A 14,032-nucleotide genomic window follows, 5' to 3' on the forward strand; every position below is an offset into this window, starting at 1 on the left:
TGAGAGTGGTGGATCTGCTGGGCTTTCACCTGGGACTTTAAACTGTGATGTGCTCCTTGCTGAAGAGAGCTACTTCTGTTTGAAGAGATTGTTGTCTGGCACTGCTGCACCGGCAAATGTCTTTGCTGTGTTTTTCTGCCAGATACAGGAATGAGCCCAGAGGAAAAGTATTTTCATTGCTAAGCATCATCTGCTGCACAGCTTCACTTTGTGTCCATCCATAGCCCTGGCTTCTGATGGAGGAAAACCTCTTTGAGTTCCCTGTCTTGCAAATTAATTCAGACTTGAGCTAAGCCAGGTGCAAATCCCTCCTAGATGACGGGAGGGAGAAGGGAGGGAGTGCCAAGCACAGCCAGGCCAGGAAGTGAAGCACGTGCACACTGCTGTGCTGGAGAAGGAGTTCCTGCAGTATTCTTGCGTGTTCCCACTTCCCCTTGTTGGCAGCTGGCAAGGACTGGCTTAATTTAGCAAGATAAGGAAAGCCTTAAGCACTTGGTTAGATAATTTAAACGAGGAACTTAATGAATCAGAAAGAACCTAATACCCAGACAGCCAAGATACATCTGCCCATTGTACGGTGCAGAGCACCCCACAGCACATGTTTTATTTGTGTTTCCCTGAGGTGTAACTGACAGGACAGCAGCATCTTCTCGAGGTGAGTGCTTGTGACTTCCATGAAAACTGAAACTTGGCATGTAGTTCCTCCTGTGGGGTAGCACATACAAGCCAGTGCTGCCATTCTCATCTTCTCTGTGCACTGCTGTCACATGAAGGGTTCCAATGCTTATGTGGTGGGACAGCTGATCCGTGCCACAACTAACCCAGAGGACAGTTCTTACCTCAGTATAACTTACTAAATGTGCATCCCAGTATGAAGGAATACACAGAAATGGGTGTCCAGGAAGATATGTGGAGGTGGTGCCACTTTGGGTGCATGAAAGTGAGGCTTTCTTTTCAGAATTTGAACAATTTGGTAAGGAAGCTTGAAAGGTGTCCTGTGAGACTACCAGCCTGGGAGGCTCAGTGCCTCAGAGAAAGACCCTCATTTTTTTGTGCAAGTTGCCTTGTTGATGGATATTTTTCATTGCATGGGAATGTGCTGGAACATTGCACTACAGACAGTTGTTTCCTAAGGCTTGGTGCCTACTACTGGTTGGTAGGCATCCATCTTGCTCTGTATGAGATGGTGAGGAGTCTTTAATCACCATCCCCTTATCAGCAGCATCAGCCAAAGCACAGGATTTCTGTGAGCTGTGTGTTGAACGTGGGTGCTTTGAAGCAAGTGCATGTGTGTCCCAGATCGTTTGAGGGGAGGGGGCTTGCATTTGAATCTGCTGCCTTGTGAACTGGGGAACAGGGTGGGGAAACATGCATGTTGGAAAGTACTTCTTGTGTGCTTTCTTGTCATCTAGAGGTTTCCTGACAAGTGTTCCAGTTGGTTATGGGGCAGCACAGAAGAGTTGCACTTGAGTCTCCAGCTGTGAACACACCAGTGAGGGGCCTCTGAAAAAAAAGGAGGGGAAATTGAAAACAGATCTAATGTAAGCAAAGTATGTTGGTGCAGTGTTGAAATTAATCACAGGCAGTCGGAATCTCAGGCTCTGTAATGGTGTATCCTGTGAAACTGGACTAATTAACTCCTCCTTGAGAATGTCTTTGATGCCTTAAAGGAGATGGACTTCATAATCTGTAGTCATTTTACTAGTTCTTAAAACATTCAGAACTATGTAGAGTGTTTTTATTATGAGAGGCACATTTATGTGGATGTAGTTATGGCTGTTAGCAATTCCATTAATGTGATCTTCAGATTTTCATAAATCACTCTGAACTGGTTTGGCAGATGCTTAAATTTCACGACTTGTTCCAAAGAGATTGTCTCGCTGTGCTGATTTATACAAATAGTCCCAGAACTGTTGAAGCCTCTGCCTTGTGCGTGACAAATTTAAGCTACCTGAGTTGTAATAAACCTTAAACAGAATTGAAAATGAATTATCAGTTTCCATTCCGTTTGCTTTAATCTATAGTTTTAAATGACTGTGCCCCTGATGCAAATCAATAAATGCAGAGTATGGCCTTGATTCTGCAAGGTGATAGAGAGATGCCTATGGCTGAGCTGCTGGCACTTGCAGAATGGAGGCTGGACCTGTGTGCTGTCTCATATGCAGTTGTTCTGTTCTTACCTGGCTCTCTTGAGTGCGAAGGTGATATTTTGAATGTTTCACATGCACTGATCACCAAGCCAGACAGGCTTGCACAGAGCTGCTGGCTTGTGTTGAATCTCCAGCGTGATGCCTAACCTGCCTTTACTTTCTCAGACTTTTGATTGGCATTATCTATTGTAGCCTTTACTCCATTCAACGTGAAAATTTAAACCTTGGAAAGTGCTGCAGAGTTAACTCCACTGAGCAATGACTGTGCACTGTGGGTGTGCTCTTGCATTGAATGAAGCCCATGTTCCTGTGCAGTAATAAAATTGAGTTTTACCATAAACCCTATTTTCCTTCAGTGGTTTGGTTTCATTTTAATTTTAAAAGCAACCAATGTGATGTTTGAGGGAATGTTTGTAGCAGCTTGTTTTGGGATGTGTTATTAGGAGAAGCCTCTCCAGTTGATTAGTTCAATAACTCTGAGCTGAACACTAATGATGCTCTCTGTCTCACAGTGATGTAACTTAACTGTGGTTTAAGTTCTGACAACATACAAGATTGGAGATGTCACCCATTGCATAAATAAGGGTAGAAATCTTGCATTAGACACTTTCTTCTAAGGTGGCATTTAAAAAACACAAATCTGTCAGCAGAGCACATAGGACTTAAATTGCTTTTCTAGATCAAACTACACTAATGCCCTTCCTGTATTGCTTGTGGATTTAGCTGTGTAACTATAGAGTTAAATCTTGTCTTTGCTACATGTTACAAAGCTATACAGCTTGTGAATTTGTGATAATGGTGAGAATGAAGGCTTAGCAAATGTCTCTTTAAGCTATTAATCATGAGACTGGCAACATCATTGTCTTTATTACATTCATAATTTAAAAATCCTATCATGGAGGAGGAAACATGGATGCTTGTTAAATATATTCTTCAGCGGAAAGTACTAAGAAATCAGATCATTAAAGTACAGAATCATAAGAGACACTAGAGCCTTGCCAGGAACAATAATTACTATTTATATGTAATAGGCACTGGGAGGGAAAAGATGAGTCTGGTTTGCTTATGCCTGATCTTAATGGGTTTTATGAGTAACCAGCTAGAAGGATTTAGGGATTGAATTTCATTTCAGAGTATGTAATATTACAAACTACAGAGCTAAAAACTGTTGTAAACGGAGCGAAATATCTTGAGAAATCAGCTGGTTTGTTTTCTCTCAACACAAGTAAGCAGAACATGTGCGAAGCAGCTCCAGCTCCTGCCTGAAACCCTGATGATTCTTCATTCTTGGGTTTAATTTCAGCATTGCTGGTAACTCATCTGCCCTAGCCTGGCACTTTGAGGTTCCAGACCTTACCTGGGCACTAAGGTTACCTGGGGCTCTTTACAGGCAACTTTGGGAAGTGGCTGAGAGATCAAAAATCCATTGGAGAATCTGTTTGCACCACCTTGTGATAAATGTTTTGTGGGAGGAAGGGCAGGGGAGAAACTGAGCTTTAAAAAAGATGTATTTAACTGGATAGTGTGGGTCAGGTCATGTTTATGGTATGTATAGAGCTTGATGCAGAAAAGGAACCATCTTGTTTATGGAAACCTTTGAGATGAGTGGGAGAGAAATGCAGGGAAGAGATGCCTTCTGCAGGGATCATTGCTCTGCACAAAGGGACACTCAGTCTTGCTTCAAGCCTGTACATTTTACATCAACTTAATGCAGGCAGCAACTGCAGCAAAGGAAGAAATGCCCTCTGCAGTGTTCAGCTGAACATCACGTTTGTTTAGGGCAGTTGGGGCTTGGCAGTTTCTCCTCAGCATCTCTTGACAGCTCCAGCCCATTGAAGAGCTGGCAGGCGTTGCTGCTCCAGGCAGACACGGGGCTGCTCCAAGGGAAACGCTCACAAATCCAATCGATTCCAGCTCACCTTTCAGGTCTGGCTTCTTTGGGGTTTCAGGTTTGGGGGTTGCTGGTTTTTGTTTTGTTTTTGAAGAAGTCTGAAGTACAGAGAGTTTTAGGGTAATTTTTCAGTTAGTATGTTCCCTTTTCATTCAGGAAACTTGGCTTAGGAGATCTGCTCTGAGTTTTGCATACTGAAATGCTTCTGTTTCACTATTAATGGGCAGAAAAGAGTCTTCAGGGCCGAATTTTTGGCAGAGTTTTGGGTTTTGTTCTCTGGTGAATGGATCTTCAGGTCAATGGTTTTATCCCTTTAGAACATGAATATAGCTAAATTGTTCTTAAGTAATGAAATGTAATGCCTTGAATTAATGACCACTTAAGATTCTTGTAAGCAATTTGTTGTCCCCAGATGGGATGTTCTAGTCCTTAGAAGGGACTGGGAAGTATTTGAGTGGATCAGTGCTATTTATAAAACAGGGAGCATAAAGGTCTAGCTCCCCAATTCACTCTCTGATCATTTTACCTGAACGAACACCAGAAACAGAGCATTTGAGTTCTGATGCAGTTCTTGGAAGGGCTGTAGCTCATGGCTTTCCCTGGGGCTGTGGGGGTTCCCTGGGTGCAGCCTGAGTCAGATGGATCTTCCCAGGGTACTCTTTGGCCACCAGATGTCACGCAAGGACCACCAGAGCAGCGTGTGCTGCTGTGCTCCAGCTCCCAGCTCGTGGTTGACCAAGCCATGGTGTCTCCTGGTTGCGTGTCGCTGCCACGTCGGTGCTTGTCTTCTCACACGTTCCTCAGCAGCGTCTGCACTGCAGTTGCAGAAAGAATGTGTGGGTTAAACCAACCCCCCCAGCACCACCTTCCACCCACCATCAAATCCACTGAAAATCCCTCTGTATCAAACATGTAAGTGTTTGGCTCCAGTGCGATTACTCCAGAGTCCCATCAATTTTACAAATTGGCCGAAACATTTTTTGGTAGAGAAGCCTTGCATACCAGAGGTCTTTAGTCTGATCAAACTGCTGCCCTACCATAGATCATGACTGTTATTTTTATAACTCTGTATTACCATGGCAAATGCTGGGAGGGGGGAGAAACCACATCAGTAGCAACTTCTGTCTGATTTGTGGTCATATGCTTATAACTTGACATGGTTTTGCAAATAACTAAACAAAACCAGGAATTCGTTTAGGGGAAGAAAAAAAACCCTACCCAAAACTCCAGAAAACGGCTGCATCAAATATCTTGTGTGGAGTTTGAATTGCTCACAATTTGCATCTTTTAATGGAAAATGGTTCAGTGCAGGAATGGGAACTGGTTGTCCTCTGTTAGTGAGCTGGGGCTGTGCTGTGGCTGTGGCTGTCAACCACTGCCAAACACTGTGACAGCCTCTGGGCCATGCATTTTCTTGAATTTTTGTTTAATTGCTGGTGTCTGCTCAGGCTTTATCCTAAATTTAGTAACATTCAGTGCTCACTTTTCTCTGCAATACCTTTATAAATTCCCATATTATCTGATCTCTAATTTTAAAGCCATCTGTCATTTTTGAGCTGTATATTTTCCAGCTTTAAAAGGTCTTGTTGAAGGAAAATTTAAATTCATGGCTTACTGAAAATGTATTTTTCTTTAAATTATTCATTGGTAAAATGTCTTTGAACTTGTGTTTATGTAGCTGGTGAGTCGAGGGCAGATGCTGGGATTCCTGGATGGTCCTTGCTCAGATGCCCTATCCAGAGCACTGCTCACCTCACAGGAGCAGTGGGACTTGCTGCATCAACACCTCACCCCGGGACCAACCTTCAGAGAGGTGTCCCCTGTCTGTCACACGCCATCCTGTTCACTAGGTGGCATTGCTTCCCATTCTAAAAGCTTCTAAATACTTCATTAATTATGCTAATCCCCGTGGTGGACGGAAAGTGAACTGCACTGCCATGTCTTCACCCTTGTGTCCTTTTTATTCTACTTTGCTGATGGGATTTCTTGGGTTGAGTGACCTGCAGCATCCTCATCCCAGTTGTTGAAGTTCTGGGTCCAGGGAAGGCTTTGGCTTGGCAAACATGAGTGAGCCTGTTGGGAGCACTCTGAAGGTGCTGCCCTGGCTGTTGGTAGCCAGCTCTGGGGTGCCAGGTCCACCAAAGTCATCACTCTCCTCAAGTTACTGACCTGGATTATCATCTTTAATAAAAATTGTCAATGTACTTGCTGGAGCAGGGATGGTGAAGCCTTGCCTGCCCTAGAGTGGGAGTAAAGTGTGCTGATGTGAGAATCCTTCTGACATCAGAGCAACCATGGGGGCAGCAGGAGAGCAAGGTGCTCTGGAGGATAATGAGCTGCTACTCATCACTTGGGTGTTTTGAGGGAGATTTGTTCTTCTCTTTTCCATGTAGCCCTGTTATTTTATTTTACATTCTTATGCCCTTCCTTGTCTTCCTCCTTTCCTTACGCAAAGTCTTAATTAAGGGCTGAAACGCAGTAGATTTAAGAATCCTGTCTGTTGCCAATGGGAATTAATTGCAGCCTTTTGTAGGCTTTAAAATGAGATGAATTTTGCTTTTACAGGCTCGTTTCAGTAGCAGGAGTACTTGGTTTGTCCGTGGGACACATTAGGAAGGCGAGGTGGCAAGGTGTCTGAGGTGCAGCTCTCACCTCTCAGGTGTCAGGTCCTGGGTGTGTGAAATCACAGGAACCTGAGAGGCTGAGAATGACCAAACCCCCTGAGGCAGCTGAGATCAGGGTGCTGCCCCTCCAGGGAGGGGGGTCCTGCCACTTCCCAGCCCTGAATTCCAACAATGCAATATTGGTGCCCTTTTCCCTCTGCAAACCCTGGTGGTGCCACATCCGAGTAAAGACCTGCAGAGGCAGCTCCATCCTGAGCTGGTCAGGAGAGTCCCACGCTGGGCTCAAGAACATCCTTGCTTTGCTCTCATGAAAGGACAAGACAAAGTAGTTTTTGAACAAGACTTTTAATGAACAAGCAAGATAAAAATAAATGTAAATTGAAGATCCTGTTTCTCATGTGTATTTTATTAAAGACTACAGAGTTGTTCATTCTTGCTGTGTAGTATAATTGCTAAAACATGATTTGTAACCAAATATAGCTGCTTGCATTAAAATGGCACTACTTCTTACTAGGGAGGATGATATGGTAAAGGAATGCTCATTTAAACAATTACATAGTTCAATTTTTGTATTCAAAACCTCAGCTTTTTCACTTTTCTAAAAGTGAACATAACCTTGAGATGGTTTTTAGCTTGAATTTTGTTGGGCTGCACTTGGATGAAGAATGGTATGCAATTAAAATAAACAATATACTTTTAAAACTGGTTATATACAGAAATTAAACTTGTCAAACCATGTTTTGCATTTTGCAGTGATTGAGTACAAGATAATGAATGTGACAGATTCTGGTCACAACAGGATGATGCCTTTCATTGTCCAGGACCTCTGCAGCCATGGAAAGCATTTCCAGAAGCCATTTACAAGGGAGCAAGGGCTTACACTTACTGGTTTAGTACCTACAGCTTTTTAAAATGTTTTGTGTGGCTTTATTCCTCTGAAATTGTGGAATTTCTAGCTCTCACCCTTCCGTTGTGGGTTCAGATTTGCCAGGTGAGCAAGGATGGGAAGATCGATTCCCTGTTTTCCAAGTTCCATCTGAGCTGGGCTGGGTGAAGATAACCTTGACCTACACTTGGTAGCTGGGTTGGGAACTGGTGGCATGAGGAGATGAGCTTTGTGTGACAAAATGTGCAGTTATTTGCGTGTAGTAAATAAATCCATCCTTTGTTCCAGTCTAAAGAGTGACATGGTGTTCTAGTGTGGGACCCAATGCACTTTAGTAACCAAAGGGTAACTAAAAGGTTACCTGCCTTCTGAAGACAGGATGCTCCTTTCTGAGTTTGTAACCTGCTAGAACTCCCACATCCATCACCTGGAGCTGGCCTTTCTGAAATACCTGGTTGTTGTTGATGTGAGAGCAGCCAAGGCTGTACTGTACAGGGCTGGGGTCCCAAGGCCTTCTCATTTCTCTCCTCAAAAGGTTTGAATGTTTGCTGGCTCGAGCTCAGTGTTGACTGGAAAGAGGATGTGTTATGGCAGTCCTGGTATGCAGGAAAATGCCTTTTCAAACCTCCTTTCTGCTGTTTCCCAAGGAACTCAAGAGCCAGTTGTATATCCACACCTTTCATTGCTAAGTACCCCTCTTGTGAGATACAGATACAAACTTTTTCAGAGATGTCTTTAAAAATCAATAGTCCTGGAAAAGTAAACAACTTCCCTCTGATTTGAGATGAAGTCTCCAAGAGCCTGTGGATGTCTCTGGGGAGGATCATCAAAACCATCTTCAGCCCCACTCCCATGGCAGAGTTTTTATCTGGAGGAAAAGAACAATTGCATTTAATTTGAAATGCTCTTAGGAGATGATAACTTATTTTAGAATTAGGATTGAAATAAGAAATTTTTTTAGACTTGATTGGAAGTTTTGGACACTTTCAACCTTATCTAAACAAAAACATTGATTTTTGGTTAGATGTCTCCAAAGCCACCCTTCTGAAAGCTCATTCAACAGAATGCTTAAAGGTTTTATTTCTATCCCAGAGGTGAAAGAAAACAACTTCAAAATGTCAGAAATGCTGTTACCTGATGAGCTCTATTTTTTGTAAGGTCAAGAAAAAGTGATGGATACAGTAACAAGTGTTTCTGTTGTTTCCTTTTAAAATATATATGTGATGCTCAAGTTCATAACTGAAGTGTGTGCCTTTCAGAAGCTAAAAAATAGCAGTGTAAAGCCAGAGTCCTTGGTCTGTCCCTCCTTGTTTCTCCTGGAATCGATTTTTGTTTTAAGTTCTTCTGGTGTAAATAATTTTAATGAAAAGGAGAAAATTGCTAGGTGGAGTTTATCATCTGGAATATATAGGCTTAGATGGTTTCTTGAAATACCAAAGACATGTGAGCAGAGCTCTGAATGCCCTGGATAAATAGTGCCCAACTCTTTAAAAATAAAATAATAATAATAAAAAAAAAGTTGTTATCCTGCAGTAGACTGGCCTGGTGCCATTCTGTGTGAATGAAAGGGTTGGGGCTGTGGGTGCAGCCCTGGTGTGCCTTGGACACGTGGCCAGACCCCTTTCTCACAGACCTAAAGCAGGGGCAAGAGCAGCTGAGGAACCTCATCCTCATCCTCCTCACTTCATTTTCTTGAAACTGTGGTCTCAGGAGATGGGGAAGAACATGTTTGTGGGGGGCTGGGGTTAAAAAGGGGATTTGAGCAAGGTCATGATCCATCCCACGATGGATCCATGTGATCCATGATCACACTTGCTCTGTGCTCCTCATTTCTTCCTTTTATCCTGTGATAAACACATAACAGTTGGAAGGGAAAAGAGAGAGGAGAGGAAACTTGAGGTACGAAGGGACCACCTGGGTGCCAGCTCATCTCCTTCCCAGGAGAGGGCTGCATGCAGGAACGTGTCTGCAGAGCTTTGTGCTCTCAAAACCTCTTTGTGCCTTTGGTCTGTGCTGCTGGGAGATCCTCTGAGGCAGTGGTTCAAAATTTATCTTGTGTCTCCCACACCTTTATCAGGGTCCCAGTGAGCATCCTCACCCTCCTGTGCCCCACGTCAGCCCTGCTTCCCCCAGACACCTGAATTCCCCTGCCCTGGTCACCTCTGTGTACTTTTGTCCCCTCAGTGCTGCCCAGGGCTGTGCTGAGGAGCCTCTCCTGGCCCTGCCCCATCAGCAGTGACCATCCCCAGGGCATCTCAGCAGGAGCAGGAACCTCTTTGCTGACACCAGCGGGCGTCCGAGGGGGTCCGTAATGCTTTGCAGACAATTTTCTCTCTGTTATTGTTTTAAACTCCATGTTAGCCATTCCTGCTTCCCAGGTTTCCGCGTGTTTCAAATTATTTTCCCCAGAGGCATCGACAGCATTTTTCCAAATTGAATCTCATTTATTTTCTACCCAGGTTTCCAATCTCTCTGGGGCCCTTTGTATTATTTCTCAGTCCGCACTGCCGTACAATGTATCCTAATTTAGTATCATCTGTGAATTATATTACCATGCCCTTTAGTTCTTCTTCTATTTAATGAAGATATTTCCAAGAAAAAAAAAATCTAAACTACATTTTATTAAAATAAGAAGGTAGAGTCTTAAAAACTCCTTTGTGGGTTTCCAGTATGAATTCTAAATCTTTTTCAAAGGAATCTTTAGCGTTTTAAAGAGAAATTAAAATCTTCCAAATACCAAAGTTCGTAGGTGTAAAAATTAATCAGTTTTTCAATTAGTTGAGACCTCTGTCCCTGTGTAGCGAGCTCTGCATAGTGCACTTCCCCTGACATAGACACCCTCTATGTACTTGCAGCAGATTTTTTTTTTAAACCAGCACCAAACATATGTTTCAATTCCTCAATAAATTTGTTCCCTTTCCCTTCCTGACCTTTTCAGGTTTGCTCTGTGTGGCTGTTCTAGCAAACATGTACACTGTCAGGAACGGTGCTGAAGCAGCATATTTTAATGCAAACTATGCAGGCTTATTCATAGGAAGTGATTTTCAAATTCAGAATCATGAATATTTGCACTGTAAGGTTGATTCTGTTGTAGCTTTTTATTTATAAGCTAAGAAGTGCTGGCTGTTGGTGCCCGGCTGGGAGAGCAGCACGCCTCTGTTGTGGGGAATGCACCGTGCTATGGGAGCTGCATGTCCTGTCAGCACAGCTCACATTTCCAGCCCTGCACAGGGAAATAGCACTGGCAGCAGGCAGTTTGCTGGAGATTCATATCCCAAAATATTTGCTGCATAATTTCTAGCAATGGGCAATTTCATGAAGACGATGATCTGCTTGTGAAGAGAAATAAGATGTAAATTGGATTAATAAATTGTTCTCTGCAAACTGTTTGCTGGCTCCAGAGGGCTTTTCTCTTTGAGAAGTGCTGGGGTCTTCGGTGCTCTGTGGACTGGGGGTTTGACCCTGCATGCAAAGCAAATTCTGAACCACCTCAAGCTTTGGCATGTCCTGGCTGACCCATTCCACTCTGCCTCTGGCTCCTGCTCTCCGGGGACTTTCCCCCCTCAGCTGGAGATGACCATGCTGAGCAGGGCTACGGATGCTGCTGGAAAAATTCTGTGTTTTATCCTGGAGAACGTGGGGGCTAATTGTGGTGGGTAGTGCTGTGTCTCCCCTGCCCTCGGGAGTGAGGAGGGCTGGTGCTGGAGCTTGGAAGAGTCCGCAGTGTCAGCGCACAGGCTGAGCTGCCTGCGCGTCCCTGTCCCCTTTGGGTTGCTGTTGTTTGTTTGTTTTGGTATTAAAAAATTATCCTCGTTCTCTGCAGGTGTAGGGGCTTTCCCAGGGATGAGGAATCCCCGAGCTCCGGGGGCTGTGCCACCGACATTCCTGCCACCACCGAGGGGGATGCTCCGGGTGGAGCCGCCGGCTCGCTGCCACGCAGCAGCTGTAGGAAGTTAGAGGAGCCTTGGGGCTATTCTGGGAAACACTGAGGGAGATTCCCGAGGTTTCCAGAGCACAAAACTGGCTCAGAACTGCCTGCCTCCATGCCAGACAGGGATGATGTAGAGCTGGGCGCAGAGCCCTGCGGAGAAGGATGTTTGATTGACAAATCAATGGGATCCTGTAGGAGCAATGCAGAGTCAGGGACCACCAAGGGGCTGCTGGAGGGCCTGGCCCTGTGCTGGACTGCTCAGGAGGCTGCAGCTGAGATCCACATCCCTTGTATGGCTCCCTCAGGATACTGGCATGCCCCTACATGGCACTGTGTGTAGGGCCCATGGCTGGTGTGGGGCAGGGGGTGTAGGATATTACCTGCCTGTCCCCTGGGTCAGAGAGAAGATGCTTTTTGTATTGCCTTGAGGGGTTCAAAGGTAGTAAAGGTAAAAAACTTGCCCTGTTCACCGTCACTTGGTGGAAACTTCAGCCCACAAGGATTTTTCCATCTCTGATTCTGACTCTTGCCTGTGGAGAGGTGCCTGGCTTTAGAAAATACTGCTCACCTTCTGGACAGGGACATGCTACACTCTGATTTCACCTGAGCAGATGAGAGCACAATTGCTTGTCCCTCATGCCAATCCCATGGAGCAAAAACCTTGCTAAAAGAGGGACTAAAAGCCACACGTGCAGTGCTGATATTTGCACCGTGTGTTCCACATGAGCACATATGGGTGTGGAAAACACTGGGTCCAGATCCTCCTTGGTAACTTCAGGTCTGGTGAAGCTGTGCTTCCTTAGCTCTACATGAAAGCCACCTTTTGTTCCCAAAGCCACCTTTCCTTTAAGTCCTGGTCATGAAAGGAAGCTCCAGCTTGGTGGGCAGTGTTGAGTTACTCAAGCAAGTGTTTAGAGAGTGGCACATCCTTGGGGACAGTGGTGCCTTTATCCCAGGGGACACACCCAGACCTGTGCACCCCTCCTGTGCCACAGGCCAAATACCAAGTTCTCTGACTGAGCACCCCTCCTCCCCTTTATCAATAATTTTAATCGTTTTAATAATGTCCCCTTGCACGGATAGGATTACGATTAGAAAATGTCAGAGCCTTGTTATCATCTAATTAGAGTCACATTTCAGCAGAATAGAGAGGAAAATCTTCAAGCGCTGCCTTGTGCAGTGAAATGGGAAGAAAGTGCTGATTTGAACCAGCTGCGGGCCGGGCCGGCTGCAGTCCCGGCTGGGGCGTGGGGCACGGAGCAGGACATGGCAGCGGGCCCTGGTCAGAGCCCTCTGTGCAATCAGTGCAAACTGCTCCCAGATCACTTTCGCAAAGCGAAAAACTCCGGCACAGTCCAGTAAAAACAATCAGGCTGTCAAGTTTGCCGGCTAACAGCTGAGGGGGTCAGAGCAGCAACACAACACAAACCAAAATAAACACCACCTCACTCTGCCAAAAAGCCTTTATCACTCTTCTGGGAGAGAGGGAGGCACTTTCAGATGCCTTTAACTTTTCCCTTTTTTTGGTTGTTTGTTTTTGTATGCTTAAATGTGAGCTGAGAGTTAGGATCTCTTTCCGCCCTTCCCCTAATGCCATTATGGCAGGCCGAGGTACTCTTAGGAGAGCCTCTTTGTTTGCCTTTTGCAGGAGGAGGCTGGAAAGGCAGAGGGGAGAGTGGGTGTGCTTAACCCCTTGAAAGCTGCCTGGGGGTTTTGCTTTGGCTTAGCTCATCCTTGGGCCTTTGCAGCACAGCATCCCATTTGGGGAGGAGGCTGCATGGCTGCTGTGAGGGGCAGGGCCCTGCCATGATGCTGGAGTATCCATGTCTGTGTGGGATTTGCAGTGGCACCGTGCCTGCTGGAGGGGAGTCTCAGCTCCTGCAGGCCTAATGATCCCAAGGGCTGCAGCAAAGCAGCAGTGACACTGTGAAATATTAGGGCTCAAATGAGGGTTTGCAAGTGCCAGGGCTGCAGGGAGAGTGACGCATGCCATGGCTCCCTGGTCCCTCCACGCAGAGCCCCTTTGGCTGCCCTCCCGCAGGGATCTGCCTGTCAGTCTGCCCAGGGAGCTCATGTCTGGTAGCTGAGCAGGGGAGCCAGCAGGGAGCTGTAAAACCCAGACCTTCTGCAGCTGCTGTGGGCCTGAGCTGGGGATCGATCGTGGTCCTGCTGTCATCCCAGTGGGACAAGCAGAACTGGCTGCACTCGGCCAGATCACAGGCTGAGGGGAGAAAAATGGAGTATTTCTCTCAAAAGAAATACTTTTGAGGCTTGTGCCTCACCCCACTCTGTAGGGATAGAACCATAGATTCATAGAATTCAGGCTGGAAAAGACTTCCAAGTTCATCAAGCCAAACCAAACCCAAGGGATACAACCCTTGCAGCCACATCACAGTGCTTTGCTCTGGGGAAGCAGGCATGCTTCCCCCATGGGTTTAGCAACATGAATGCCTCCAAGGGTCTGGGCTTAACCACCCTCCTTAGGGCCAAAAGGGTCTTCCCCCTGTGATTCCTGCCTTTGGGAGCCTGCTGAAGGAGCAGGAGGACTGT

This window comes from Passer montanus, unplaced genomic scaffold (genome assembly GCF_014805655.1).
Source record: "Passer montanus isolate IOZ18808 unplaced genomic scaffold, ASM1480565v1 scaffold29, whole genome shotgun sequence".
Taxonomy (NCBI): Eukaryota; Metazoa; Chordata; class Aves; order Passeriformes; family Passeridae; genus Passer; species Passer montanus.